The sequence below is a fragment of the Myxocyprinus asiaticus genome, chromosome 18, assembly GCF_019703515.2.
Source record: "Myxocyprinus asiaticus isolate MX2 ecotype Aquarium Trade chromosome 18, UBuf_Myxa_2, whole genome shotgun sequence".
Taxonomy (NCBI): Eukaryota; Metazoa; Chordata; class Actinopteri; order Cypriniformes; family Catostomidae; genus Myxocyprinus; species Myxocyprinus asiaticus.
This window is the reverse complement of record NC_059361.1, coordinates 27,818,854-27,833,210: the sequence shown is the minus strand read 5'-3', so window position 1 is coordinate 27,833,210 and position 14,357 is coordinate 27,818,854. Positions and strand designations below refer to the sequence as shown.

Below are 14,357 nucleotides of genomic sequence, written 5' to 3'. Positions count from 1 at the left end.
AAGAGACATTATTCAGTGACAAATTCCGTTGTTCCGAAATTTGGTTGCAAATGCGAGTGATTTCCTTAGAGGATATTAGAGAGTTGTGCATAACTTAAAAACGATCTTGGGATTTAAGAATCGATATCGAGATTGTTTAAATGAAGATCGCAATGCATTTTTTTACCCAACCTACCCAGAACACCCTAGTAACCACAGAGCAACATGCAAAAAAACACTCACTATACCTTAGCATCTGCAAAGCAACCACCTGGCAAACATGCACACCACCCTAGCATTGTGGTGGCACTCACATTTTCAGCAGAAAATTTAAAAATCTAGTTCAGTCTAGTTCAAAATGACAATTTGTATCAGCACCACTAGGGGGAGTTTGCTGCTCACTGAGCACTGACACTGGAACAAAACACGGAGAACTTTTGTACTTCCTATGAGAGATAAGTGCAGAGTCAAGGCTTTGGTAAGACACAAACGCAGGCACGACACAGGAACAAACACAGGCTCCACAAATAAAGATAATCACACAGCTGACACTGACCCAGCCATTTACTCAACATCAAGTATGAGATACACAGTACACGTGACTCTCGCCATATTGTGAATCTATAGTTGTACATTTTGTGAGTTTTTTATGATTACAGACCTTAGATAAGTTAGACACCATATTCACATTTTGTGAATGAAAACAAGGCAGTATAGACATACAGTCTTTTCAATGGGTTGTTCGGTGTAATACCTAGGTGTTATATTTATATTTGCTCAGCTGACGAAATATAAAATTTCAGTAAACAAAAATCCCTCAGCCTTGTTTTTAATCGCAAATAAATAAATAAATATGGGGTCTTCTACACTTTGCATCCTCACTACTGTTGGTGACTACCTCAGAAGGGGCCCTACCAGAGATGTTGACCTGTAGTGGTACTTTAGTCAGATCCTGCATCTCCATCCCAGTGCAGTTCTTCTTAACTACCCCCCACACCCCCGCCTCGCTTTTGGGGGGTCGGGCTAAAGTGCCGGGACCGATAAGAGTGTTTGTCTAACACTCTCCATGTCAAAACACTCATCTATCTTCTCTGTATCTATCCCCACCAGAGAACAACAGACAGATGCTGATAAAATAGCTTTCCCACAGCCAAGACATGGAGCAGGGGAGGGCACGAGGGAGAGAGCGGGGGCAGTGAGAGAGAGAGGGGTACATAGGTGCAATGGGAGAGCTCAACAAGGGGACGTACACTGAATGGAAACCCGGCACAAAGACTGAGAGAGTCTCAACAGCAAACATTTTGCAATTCACTTCATAGCTATATTAAATGGTTAGTTATAACCATTTATTTCTTCCAAACATACCCAGGGAGAAAAAAGAACCTTTTGCCGCACCTGCCAATTTTGCCGGTGATAAATATTTCTAAGCGGCCATAAAACACCACCAATAAATGATGACAGAATTAAGATTTTTGGGTGAACTCTCTCTTACATGTTGCAGTTCCTAATAAAGATACTAACCAACTGTTTTTATCTACTCGCCAAAGCCAAATTTTGGACCTTGTAGTCAGGGGTGGGTCAGGTTTATCATTAGCAAAAATAAGATGGGCTATCAGTGGTCTGAAGTCCAGCATTCTGCCTCTCTATCTTTCCACAGCACAGAGCCGATGACTCCTATCTGTGTACCCTAATCTAAGCCAAACATCAGTATCCAGCCTGACCCCTCACATGACCCAAACTTATCGATACACCAGCCATTATTACCAATGAACAACTCTTAATGAGCACTGGCATAATTCCTACATAAGCAATTCCTACACCATCTGTTGAGTAGTTATATTACTGTTCAGCAGATGGTGACTTACAATTGCAATCAAAATTATTCAACCCCCAGACCAGCAATATATTCTGGTGATGTGAATTAAAACATATGAACTAAAACCTCAGTAAACAAAGTAAGTTTTTAATACATATTTGAGTGATTTTGAGAACAAAGAGTTCAGTTTACCCAAATTTTAAAACAGAAAATAAATAATTCTCTCCACAAATGTCATGTCATAAATATTCAACCCCCAAAGTCAATCATTTGTGGAGCATCCCTTATCCTTAATAACAGCAAATAAATGTTTCAGGTAAGTGTTCTCAGGCTTCGGACACCTCTCTATTAGAATTTTTACACATTTCTCATGAGCAAAAGCTTCCAGCTAATTGACATTCTTTGGTTTCTGTGCTGCCACTGCTTCCTTGAAATCCCAACAAAGGTTTGCAATGGGATTTTAATGATGGACTGAAAGGGCCATATAAGGGCATTCCACGACCTATCCCTGAACCAGATTTTGGACAACTTGGATGTATCCTTGGTGTTATTGTCTTGCTGGAAAGTCCAGTTATCACCGAGCTTCAATTTACACACTGAAGGCATCACATTTTTCATGCCAAAATGGCCTGATTCCTGAAAGAATCCATGGTGTCAGTCACATAGTCAGGATAGCCATTTCCTGCAGCTGCAAAAACACCCCCATAACAGGACTGACCCACCTCCATGCTTGACTGTGGGGATGGTGTCATTCTTGTCATCACCTTGTCATCTTACTCCAGACGTACTGCTGACCCATGGGTCTAAAACTCATTTTCAGTTTAGTGTCATACGTCTATAAAACCTTCTTCCAGGACTCCACAGGTCTTTCCTAATTACTTCTTGAATACTCAAGTCAACATTTCCCTTGGTGAAGTTTTGCTTTCTTCCACACCCCAAGAAGGTTGCTGTTGTACCATATTTAAAAAATATATGAATGGTGCTGCCAACTTTGTCTATTGGAAATTGAAGTGCCTAGGAAATGTACTTTTAGCCAAGACCTTTCTTGTGTAATGAAATAATCTCCTCTATTAGCTTTTGAGACAGCTTATTTTCAATTGCATTTTTTGAATAGACATACATTTTTGCTTACAACGCCAAACTTACATTTTAAAACTTAAATAAGTGCCATTGCAGATTGATGACTTAATTTTGTTTTAAAACAATTACTTGTGCAGCCTTACATATTTAAGAAACAGCTACATGGAGTAGGGGTTGAATAATGAAATTATTAAAAAAATCCTGCTATTTACAAATATTAGGTTATATATTCACACTATGACTTTGAATGTGTCACTCAGCTGATATAGATGTAAAGTTAAAAAATTCTGGGTCATCAGAAAAGCTTACCTTTGTAAATCCTTACTGTCTTGGCGGGGGTTGAATAATTTTGATTGCAACTGTACAAAAGTTAGGTGTTATTTCACTTTTGAAGACAATTAAATATAACTAAATATAAATGGGGAATCTCATGAATACATGTCTAGGTTGCTTTTCTAAATCTTAAAAAAAAAAAAAAAAAAAAATGTTGTAATTACCATTATTAAACAATTATTGTAATACAATGATTTAAAAAATCTGCATAAATGAAATACAGTACAGCAAATACTACAATGATGTATAATTACTGAATTTAATTAATATAATGTATATACTATATACATTAAATTGTACAGTAAATTGTTTTTAGGGCTTCTGGTGGAAAATTCATAATTCCAACCCTTGCGAATGACCCAAACACCTCTCTAAAGGCCAAGAAGTGTTATCTTTAAAACCCCACCATTTTCCCACACAATACGCCAACAACAACTCTGACACTTCTCTTGTGTTGGGACATAACTCCCCTACAATAAGCCCATAAGCCTTATCGATAGCACTGTGTGAATGGTTCCCAAAAATGTACCAGCCTTATCGATAGTGATGAGTCCACACAGCTCTTATCAATATCTCTCCACACTGGCAATGTCCACATAGCACCTTATCAATCTGCCTCCACAGACACCAAAGCGGCCAGTTTGCTTTTTAAAAAAGAAAATCACCCCATCATTAAAGCAGCAACATTAGCCAAAACACAGGCACAATAGGCGAAGGGAAGCAAGCAAGAAAGTAAATTAAGAAAGAAAAAAAGAGCCTTATCTGCACTGTTTGTCACAGATATGCAAGGAAAAAATACAGCTTAATAAATCACATTTTAAAATTGACAATTATATTTTTTATACAAAAATAATGCAAGTACATTTTCAGTGGTGGCAGTGGCAGTTGTGGCAAAAAGTTACATTTGGACCCTGTGGACAGAAACTGTAAGACAATAGAAAGAGTAGATGAGTAACATAAGACGAGAGAAACAGAGAAAAGAAAAGGATTCACCTTAGCTGAGCTGAATGCGCCCCCCCCCTTTCCAAAATTTCCCTCTTATAACAGACAGTTAAAAAAAAAAATTTGTTTTTATTTGTGCATGACTTATTCATATTTTAAATAATCTTACACTTTGCATGAGGTATAAAGATGTTGCGGATGAATGATAACAGGTCTGTCAGTCAGGGCTATGATGAGCGAGACAGAGGCATGTTGGTGGTTATAATAGCAAATAAGCTCTACTAGTAAACAGCCAGAGTAAAGTAAGTAATTATATGTGTATTTCAGTGATGAGTTCTTACATTTTAAAAGAAGTGTCTATAATGCACCCAAACTGGAATAAGGGGAATTCACTAAACTGTTGCACAACTTTAGTACACTGTAATTTAGCGCAAGACCCATTCACGCTTTATTTATTTACAATCGCGCGTGCCAGCTGAGTTGTCGTTAAAATGGATAACTTTGAAGCCCGTCTCTTAGAGATTGTGTGGAAATATACTTTTTACATGATTTGCAACAGAAACTCAAAGACAGTTGAGTTTTTAAAAGTGAAAGGGGCTGTGACAAGTTTAATAAAGCAAAGAAAGCGGCACAGTGTTAAAAGCAGCGGTCCATGGAGAGAAAAACCTGCATTATTGGCTTTACTTGTGGCTGGAACAGTGCGTTAAACACTGTGACATCACCCTAAATAAACTAATTTTAAAACAACAGTCGCACGTAGTATAAATGGAGGCCTAAGGTGCTTTAGTTCGTCCAGGAAAAGAAAAGTTTGGCTTCTTCCAAAGTATAAACCAGGCTTTAGGGCTGCACAATTAATAAAAAAAATAATTGAGATTACAATTAAAGCTGTTGCAATTATATACAGTGGCAAGTAAAAGTAGTGTTATCAAAAGTACTGGTACTTCGGTACCAAGTCGATACTAAAATAAAAAAAAAGATGTAACGATACCAGTGTTTCTGCAGTACCGAGCACTGACTCTATCCGGTACCAGCGTGCAGTATGACTTACACACGACTGCTTTAAAATGCTCACACACTTATTTTGAACACGTGCTATGTTACTCCTTGTACACTGAAATTGACAATTAATCAAATTAAAATCATGACATGTCCTAATGTGATTTATTAAACCGCTAATGGCTGCAATCTTAGTGTGGAAGAGCTGCGTACTTTGAAGAAATCTGACCACTCATCCACTAGAAACTCCACAGATATTGAGAATCATTCACGTTGTATGAGATGACAGAGCAGAGCACTATTCTACAGTGAACCATGCAGCACATGTAAAATATATATTTATATAATTAAATCACAGCATTTCCGCTTTAATCTCAGCACAGCTTTATTTATATCGCATTTAAAACAATAGAGTTGACCAAAGTGCTTCACAGTAATAAAATGTAAAACATAACATTTCAAAATTACCACATACACAAACACCAGTAATCTAAAATAGAAACATTCCAAAACTGTGTCCTACATTTCATTTGTCAGACTCAAAGGCCAATGTAAACAGATGAGATTTCAGACGTGACTTTAAAGTATTCAATGATCACACTGGCCATATCCAAACTGTTTATCCGGAAAGTGAAGCATCCGTCAAAAAACACACATCATAATAAAAGCACGATTCAAAATAAAATCTAGATGTCTGAAATTGAAGAAATTGAACAAAAATATAGTAAATAGAGTCAAATGTAATATTCACTGTAATAATAATAATAATAAATCAAAATATCACAAGCAAGACAGTTGTTGAATAAAAGTTTGGCAAAAAAAATAAAAATTCAATGACATGTTGAAAAGTTCTATTTGCACTTGTTAAAATTTTAAGAATTTATTGATTAGACACCATTTTATGATGAAATTAAATTAAACTTTAAAGAGCACCTATTATGGTTTTTAAACGTGCCTAATTTTGTTTTAAAAGTCTCATACAATAGATTTACATGGTCAAAAAACACTTCAATTTGCTCATAATTTAAATTGCAGCATTACCTTTTTTTCCCAGTGTCAAAAACGACTCGTTCAATGATCCGTTCTAAAGGATTCATTCTAAACTCCTCCTTTCAGAGAGCCTACTCTGCTCTGATTGGTCAGATGTCCCAGTCTGTTGTGATTGGTCTACCGCTTAGTGTAGTGTTTGAGGGCGGGTCAAAGCTGTTTGCGAGCAGCCAGTGAAGACCAGAGTTGGGTTTTTTGTTACCAAATTACGTAGGTTAGTACAGGAAGTAAGTCTGCAATTACTAACGACTCGTTTCAGGTGTTCAGAATCGGTTCTTTCTTTTGGGAGTCAATAACTCCATTTGTCGTGCACTTTGAATTTTGAAACTTTGCAGACTTTTTTACATTCACAAACAGCTATATAACACACTACATGAAATGTAATATTTGAAAAACCATAATAGGTGCTCTTTAAAACATTTTCTGGAAAGTTCTGGAAAATAATAATAATTATTAAACTATAATTATTACAATAATTATTAAATAATTAAAAATAACTAAACTGGTGTGTTCAATAGCACATTATAATATTAGCATATTTCTGCTGCAGTATCGAAATTGGTATTGAGAACCGTGAAATTTCACTGGTATCGGTACCGACAACTGAAATTTTGGTACCGTGACAACACGTAAAAATATGTGAGCCCTTTGGAATTACCTGCATTTATGTATAAATTTGTCTTAAAATCTGGTTTGATCTTCATTTAAGTTACAATAATGAACAAACACAATCCGTTTTAACTATTAATACACAAATTATTGCATTGTTCTTGTACATATTAAAACAATCATTCAAACATTCACAGTGTAGGTCGGAAAACGTATATGAACCCCTTGACAAATTACGTCAACAAAAGCTTGACTTGAAGGAATCACTGGAACTGGTTAACATCTCTGTTCATGAGTCTACTAAACGGAAAACATTAAACAGGCATGGTGTCCAAGGCAGGACACCATGAAGAAAGGCGCTACTTTCCAACAAAAACATTGTTGCGCACCTGTTTGCCAAAGACCACCATGACACTCCACAAAGCTACAGGGAAAATGTTTTGTGGACTGTTGAAACGTAAGGTTGAACTGTCTGGGAAGAACACGCAACACCATGTACAGTATGGTGTAAAAAGGGCACCGCAAACCAACATGAAAACATCATCCCAACAGTGAAGTACGGTGGAGGGAGCATCACGATGGCCGCTTTGCTGCCTGGACTGCTTGCCATCATCAAGGGAAAAATTCATTCCCAAGTTTAACAAGATATCCTACAAGATTATGTCAGGGTGGCTGTGTGCCAGCTGAAGCTCAGTAGAAGTTAGGTGATGCAGCAGGACAATGACCCTAAACATCGAAGTAGATACACCACAGAATGGCTTCAAAAAAGAAAATCTACCTTGTGAAGTGGCCCAGTCAGAGCCAAGGCCTTAACCCAAAAGAGATGCTATGGAATGACCTCAAGAGAGAAAGCATTTCTTAAAGGAAGATGGTCTAATCCGCAGCTACCGGAAATGCTTGGTTAAGGTTATTGAAATGAAAGATTATAATTGTTTGTGTGTTGTTAGCTTAATTGTGCCAAACTTTTCGATTTACAACATATTTTTTTGGCCATTGTGTGCATGAATGCAGAGGCAAATCTGATGTGATTAAATTAATCTAAAGGCATATCAGTAATGCTCACTGTCTAAATTTTACTCTGTACAATTAATTCAAAATGTGAATAACACTTTGTTCCACATGCAATTAAAATATTATAACAATTCAGGAACTTAGTTCTCAAGTTGTTTAAAGAATATGGCATGCAACTGCAACACACAAAATAAGTATTTTAATGTAAATTCTATTAATCAAAATTAATAATTGCAATTACAATATCAAAAGGAAATAATCTGCTATTATGATTTTGGTCATAATCATGCAGCCCCGTCCACGGGAAGCAGTGTTTTTCCAGCATTGAAAATTTCGGCCCACCGAAACAAAATTACTGAAATTCGTCTCGTGTTCTCCACTTTATATGCGCTAAATATGCTTCTCATCTGAGATGCACATCTGTGCAGCATGACCAAAGACAGGTATTTAGACAAAAATGTTGCTGTTTCATATTAAATATGTTAATCATTACCCAGATTTTAAACTCCTTTGTGTACTTAACCTTACTGTGCAATGCTATAAGCATAGGTAAGGCCATGGATCTCAATGGCTCCTTATTTCTATGGTTAGGTTAATGTAGATAGTCTTTCTAAAAAATAAATTACAGATATAAGGAGTTAATTAAATTAAATTCAGTTTGATTTCACATGGCACCTTAAAGTAAAAACGTGTACGTTTGAACCACCAAAGACCAATTCTGACCCAGAAAAAACCCTGAGTAAGCCGTACATTTTTTTTATTTATACGTCGGAATTGTGCAAATTGTGTAGACTACGGTTGTGTTTGAGCCATTGCTTTATCTGCATAAACCTTTTAGTGAATAGGTGCAACATCAGTTCAACACGTTAATGGTTAACAATAATCTTTATATTCTCATAACAAAAAAACTTAGGAGTGAGTATTCATTTAAGGAAAAATTGCTCCAGTGACAGTTCTTCAGTAGAGCATGTTGTTACCCAGTTGGCCCCTCCCCAGGGTTCCATGGCTCGTTGGGCTTCTCTATCAGGACCAACTGATTTTTAAAAGACTATTGTTGATATCAAATGAGCAGATCGCTCTGTGGCCATTGATTTTTTAACACAGTACAACAGGAAATCTTTATCTGAGGCACACTCCGACCCTTCGCTAATAGGTGAGGTTTAAACTCTGCTGAATGACAAATCCTGCTGTGGTCGAGCGCCAGCTTGTGAATGGACAGCGAGATCGGGAGATGAGAGCAGTAAGGATAATCACCTGTCAATAATTGTCTCTAACAGCTGCTTGTCATTGCAGTAAGAGTTGGAGACGGATTTAAGAGCAAGCCAGATGCCAGTGGGGGGAGAGAGACACGAAGCTGATTGCGTGCGTTTTGAAGCTGAAAAGCGAGTTTTAGTTGTTGTAAAATAAAATACCATTTTTTTGCTGTCTCCCGCTTCCTCCTTACACCTTCACTTTGAACTTGTTACATTGGTGCCGAAACCTGGAAGCAAGTGGGAAGAACGCCGCCATGGATTCCTCACCTGGAGGATGTGTTCAAGACCCTCGCCAGCATCCACCAGTCACAGCACCAGGCCCTCCTCGAGCTGTGCGTAGAGCAGGAGCAACGGCTCATCGCACTCCTCCAGGCCCAAGCAGAGGACCGGCAGGTGCTACGGAGCTTGCTGCTCAAGGAGGGGGCTGCCACTGTGACCCCAGACCCCGCGACCACCCCACCCCATGTTCCACTCGTCAAGATGGGGCCCTATGACGATCCAGAGGCCTTCATGGAACTCTTCATGTGGATGACGGGGGCATGCAGTTGGCCAAGCACACAATTGGCGGTCCTCTTGTTACCACTGTTGTCCGGGGAGGCCCAACTCCGGTGCAGCAGTTACCAGCAGAGAACCTCCTGGTGTATGCCGATTTAAAGAAAGTCATCTTGCAAAAGGTCGGTCGGACACCAGAGCAACAGCGCCAACGCTTCCACTCGCTGACCCTTGGCGAGCACGGCCGAACATTTGCCTTCGCCCAACAGCTTCGGGATACCTGCTGAAGGTGGTTGCTGGCTGACCAACGCAATGTCGGGACTGTGATCGACCTGGTGATACTGGAGCTGTTTATTGCTCTGCTCCCGAGAGGGACGGTGGAGTGGGTCCAGTGTTCCTCCTCCCCAGAAACGGAGTTTCCCCTCCCAAACCGGCTCCCCTGCACAACCCACCAGTTTCCCCTGTCCCTCTCCACTCTTACTCCCAGGTTGGTGAATCTGAAAGTCTGGGCCGGTTTGCTGGTGCTGCGAGGAGCCCGGGCAGACATGAGACGAAACCCTTATGAACACCTTTGACCAAGTGAAAGTGATTGATGATCAACATCTTCAGCCAGACAACGTCTTCAGCCAGACATTGCATTCTCATATCCGTACTCTTCGATTATTAAGGATTGGTTGTATTGAGTGATGCAGGATGCTCAGACAAAGGAGGATACAACCCAACTGTTAATACAGAAGAGCCATGGGGAAATGCTATTCCAGATGGCTCATTATAATCCGACAGCGGGTCACTTAGAGCAAGAGAAAACACTAAACCGTGTAATGGCCCATTTCTATTGGCCGGGCATTTGCGGGGATGTCCGCAGGTGGTGTGCGGCATGCCAAGAATGTCAGCTGGTGAATCCACCGGCCACCCCAAGAGGACCATTGCGCCCGCTTTCATTAATTGAGGTCCTCCTTGAAAGAATTGGCATGGACCTCGTCGGGCCATTAGAGTGGACAGCACGCGGACATCGCTTTGTATTGGTTCTGGTGGACTACGCAATGCAATATCTGGAAGCAGTGTCTCTGCGCAGCATCTCCGTATGTAGTGTTGTGGAGGCACTCTTCAGAATAATCTCCCAAATGGAGATTCCAAAAGAAATCCTCACTGATCAAGGCACAACATTTTTGTCACGTACACTACGCGAACTGTATGAATTATTGGGGATTAAATCGATTTATCCTCAAATGGCTGGCTTGGTCGAACGATTTAATCAGACCCTGAAAATTATAATTTGTAAGTTTGTTCACGACGATGCAAAAAATTGGGATAAGTGGCTCAAACCCCTATTATTCCCCGTTCGAGAGGTCCCACAAGCCTCCATGAGATTTTTCTGTTTTGGCGTCGGCCACGTGGTGTGCTAGAAGTCCTACGTGAAAATTTGGAAGAAGGAACCTTCAACAAGTAAGAATGAAATTCAATACTTTCTTGACCTGAGAGCAACACTCCACACTTTGGGGCAACTAACACAGGAGAATTTGCTCCAGGCTCAAGAACGGCAAAGCCAACTGTATAATAGGGGCACTCGACCATGACAATTTGTACCGGGAGATAAAGTTCTTGTATTACTCCCCACATTGAGCTCCAAATTACTCTCCAAGTGGCAAGGGCCCTTTGAGGTCACATGACGAGTCGGGGAACTCGACTATGAGGTTAAGTGAACGGATAGAGGTGGGGCACATCAGATATACCACCTCAACCTCCTAAAACCATGGAGAGAGGCGGTCTCCATGACATTGGTTCCCGAGAGGGAGGAGCTTGGACCGGAGGTGAATTTAAAAGCCAATCAAATCGCCCCGGTCACTTGTGAAGACCACCTCTTACCGCCCCAACTCGCGGAGGTTGCCAGGTTGCAAAAATAATTCTCTGACGTGTTCTTGTCTATCCTTGGTTGCACGAATCTCATAGGACACCACATCGAGACAACCCCAGGTGTAGTAGTACGCAGTCGTCCCTACTGCATTCCCGAACACAAAAAAAAATAAGTGTTACGGGAAGGGCAGGCCAGATGGCTCCCTGGCTTGAGTCGGGCAATGGGGGTATGTGGTGATTGGGGCGTGGTCGAGCGAGATCGGGAGATGAGAACGGTAAGGATCATCACATGTCAATGATTGTCTCTAACAGCTGTTTGTTATTGCAGTGAGAGTTGGAGACGGATTTAAGAGCGAGCCAGACACCAGTGGGGGGGGGAGAGAGAGACACGAAGCTGATTGCGTGTGTTTTGAAGCTGAAAAGCAAGTTTTAATTGTAAAATAAAACACCTTTTTTGTGTTGGATTTCGCCGTCTCCCGCTTCCTCCTTACACCTTCACTTCGGACTTGTTACACCTGCACTTTCCAAACCCTTGCATGGTGCAAAGAGTGCGTGGAAGTGTGTGTGCATGTGTTAGGGGTGGAAAACATCAGGGACCTGGTGATACGATATTATATTGGATTCAAGATATGATAATATTGCTATTCCTTGTTAAATTACAGTTTATTGTAATTAAAAAAATCTGATATTTTGCGATCTTTTACTCACTAAATGTTTCTCATCCCTCTTTATTAAACTTCAGTGCTTTGCGGAACAAGTGCGCAACTTCCTGCTTAACACCATAGAGCCATAGAAGTAGTGTATTGCATAGGCATGTCAGGAAAATTTTTTTGTGAGGGAATAGCGTACCTAGGTTCCAGCATGTTTACCACTATACAAACCCCTTTCAGTCTAGCTCTACGGAACCTGCAAGGACATTTTTACAAATTAAACAAGTTTAGCTAGTTCTTGTATAGTTCATCAGCAGTGATCAACTAATTCACACACACACAAACACACAGAGTCCCTGATAGCGAAGCTCACCCAGTCATCCGTGGGTCAAAACAGTTCATTTAAAAAGATTCAAATTTCTAGGATACACATAACATATTCAGCGCGGCATCATTTCAATATTACCCTTCCTTTGCTGGGTAGAGATAAGACACCTGCATAGCCACTCTCATCAGATGAGCTTCAACAGAACTTTATCATTGACATTTACTACTGTTTACACAAATAATTTCTCTTAACTGTACTTCTGAACTTTTATCTGATCCACACCAGACCCGGAGAAGAGCAGATTCCAAACAGCAAATATGCAAAGGGTTAGAGAAGATGAACTATGTTCAAAAGCGTTCCGCAGTGCTCAAAAGATGTACCTTTGAAGACACATGCCTGGAGAAACAAATAAAGACTTAACATGCTGTATGTTGAATTTCAACACAGATATAAATTTGAAGCATTTATTTCTGGTGTAAGATATTTTAATAGGAATGAGAGAAATTCAGGTGTGATTGGCACAATGGGAAATGCATTTAAAGGGATAGTTCATGCATTCTATTCCGGCATCATTTACTTTCCCTGATGTTGTTTCAAACCTGTATGATTTTCTTTCTTGTGTAGAACACAATAGAAGATGTTAGTGAAGAATGTAAGGCATCCCTAGTCCCCATTTACTTTCATTGTTTGGAAAAAAAGAGCAGCATCAATCAACATACATCAAAATTTCTCCACAGAAGAAAAGTCATATTGGTTTGGAATGACATGAGAATGAATAAATGATGACATAATTTTTACATTTTGGGGTAAACCCCTTTAAATGTAGGAAATGTTTAATCATGATAATATAACAAGAAACCAAGGACTCGAGAAATAATTTGTGAAAAGTGAAGAGGATAACTAAAGGCAGAACTAGCTAAATAAACAGATAGTGATAATGAGGTGTACTTGATATTCCCACTTTAGCCTTACCTAGAGTCCATTAACTCATACCAAGAGGAGGCCACATGGTAAGAAAAGACAGGTCGTGTTCAACTTTACAAGGTAATTTCGACTGGTAGAGCAAAACTGACTCTGGGCCATAAAAACTAAAACCCTTCTCACATTTGTCTTAATGAAAAGATAAATTAACATAGATGATTCTTAAAGGAATACTCTGGGTTCAATACAAGTTTAGCTCAGTCTATGGCATTTGTGGCATAATGTTGATAACCACAAAAATAAATTTAGACTTGTCCCTCCTTTTCTTTAAAAAAAATAAATAAAATAAAATAAAAAAATCTGGGTTACGGTGAGGCACTTGAGAGTGAATGGGACCAATTCGTAAACCTTAAAATACTCACTGTTTCAAAAGTACAGTCACAAGAGACGTAAACAATGTTCATGTTAACATGATTTTAGTGTGATAAATCACTTGGAACCTTATCTGTGTAAAGTTATAGCCAATTCTACAACTCCATTGCCATGACGATGCTGTAAACCCTTAAACAACATTAAAAAATTAAGATTTAAACAACTTTACAATTCAAATAAGTTTTAAAATAAAAATGATTGAAAGTCATTTAAAAAAAAAATTATAAGCTTCACATTTCTGCCTTTAAAATAGAGGTTGACCGATAGTGGATTTTGCTCTTACCGATAACTAAAGTGGTGGAAAAGGTAACCGATATCCGATTAATCGGACGATAGTTTTTAAAACCGATTCATAGAATTTTACAACATGTTCTTAGTCGGCACAGACATAGAAGCCAAAGTACAAAATTAATAAAATCCAAGATGTAAAAAATCCCAGTTTTTCAAACAAAATCATTATGAAAATGTGAAATGGATTAATGATGCATTACTTTTTTATGGTACTAAATAGGTGGTATGTTGCTTTGGGAGAAAATTTTTGTTTAATTTTGCCTCTTAATGCTGCTATGTTAGTTAATTTATATATTTGAATGTCTTTTGGTTAACAGACCGTA

At 39.1% G+C, this 14,357-nt stretch overlaps 1 protein-coding gene across 2 annotated transcripts in view; it reads right to left on the bottom strand.

The window, feature by feature from the left end:
- Positions 1-14,357, bottom strand: part of LOC127455935 (zinc finger protein ZFPM1-like) — a 107,122-nt gene that overhangs the window by 24,119 nt on the left and 68,646 nt on the right. The gene's annotated exons all lie outside the window — the stretch shown is intronic.